At 70.8% G+C, this 767-nt stretch overlaps 1 protein-coding gene across 12 annotated transcripts in view; it reads right to left on the bottom strand.

Annotated features, from left to right (window-relative positions):
• Positions 1–440, bottom strand: part of CIRBP (cold inducible RNA binding protein) — a 4718-nt gene extending 4278 nt beyond the window's left edge. For all 12 annotated transcript variants that reach the window (XM_021378499.1, XM_021378498.1, XM_021378496.1 and 9 more), the window contains exon 1: positions 291–440. The gene's annotated coding sequence lies outside the window, so the exon portion shown is untranslated. The remainder of the gene's footprint in view (positions 1–290) is intronic.

Genomic DNA, 767 nt, shown 5'->3' with positions numbered 1-767 from the left:
GACGCCCCTCCTCCCTCCCGCCGCCATTTTGCACGGCCGAAGCCCGTCGCCATTTTGTTTCCGAGGCGCCCCTCAGCGCTCCTCCGGCCCCGTCCTCCCGGCAGCCACCAGACGGGATGGCCGCACCACACTCCCCGCAGCCACAGACGGCCTGGCGGTGCCCGGTGGCCCCACTCCGGGCCGAAGCACAGACTGAATCCCTCTGCTTCGGGGACGCAGTGCCCTCGTTGCCCCGCTCCGAGCCCCTCCCGGCCGACCGCATCCCGCCCCGCGCGTCGGTGGGCGCTTACCGTTGTGCGGAACTGCAGAAACCACACTACACTTCAAAGCCTCAGCGCGACGAACGCGGAGGCTGGCGGGGCGGCGGCTTATATACTCCCGCGCCCAGTCCCGCCCTCCTCATGAATATGCAGATTCGTCCTCACCGCGGGGCGGGGCGAGTGACGCCACCAAAGCGCCGCCGTGGCGCCGCCTTCTGATTGGTCCGTAGCTTGTTAATATTCATGAGGAGCCAGGGGAGGAGGGAGCGCGAACAAAACGGCGGCGGCACCTCCTCCCACGCGGGGGTGGGGCGTGGAGCACGGCGCTGATTGGCTGCGAGCGCCGAGCCCGTTGGCCGCGGGAGCCCCTGTGAGGAGGAAGGAAGTGGAAGCCGCCGATTGGCCGCCAGCCGCCCGCGCCCCGCCCCCTGGCGGCGGGCACGCCGAGTGGGCGTGGCCACGCTGCCCCAGTTTCGCGCCCTTCGCAGCAATGCGGCGGCTGCAGAC

The sequence above is a fragment of the Numida meleagris genome, chromosome 27 (assembly GCF_002078875.1).
Source record: "Numida meleagris isolate 19003 breed g44 Domestic line chromosome 27, NumMel1.0, whole genome shotgun sequence".
NCBI classification, from domain to species: Eukaryota; Metazoa; Chordata; class Aves; order Galliformes; family Numididae; genus Numida; species Numida meleagris.
This window is presented reverse-complemented; position numbering and strand designations above follow the sequence as displayed.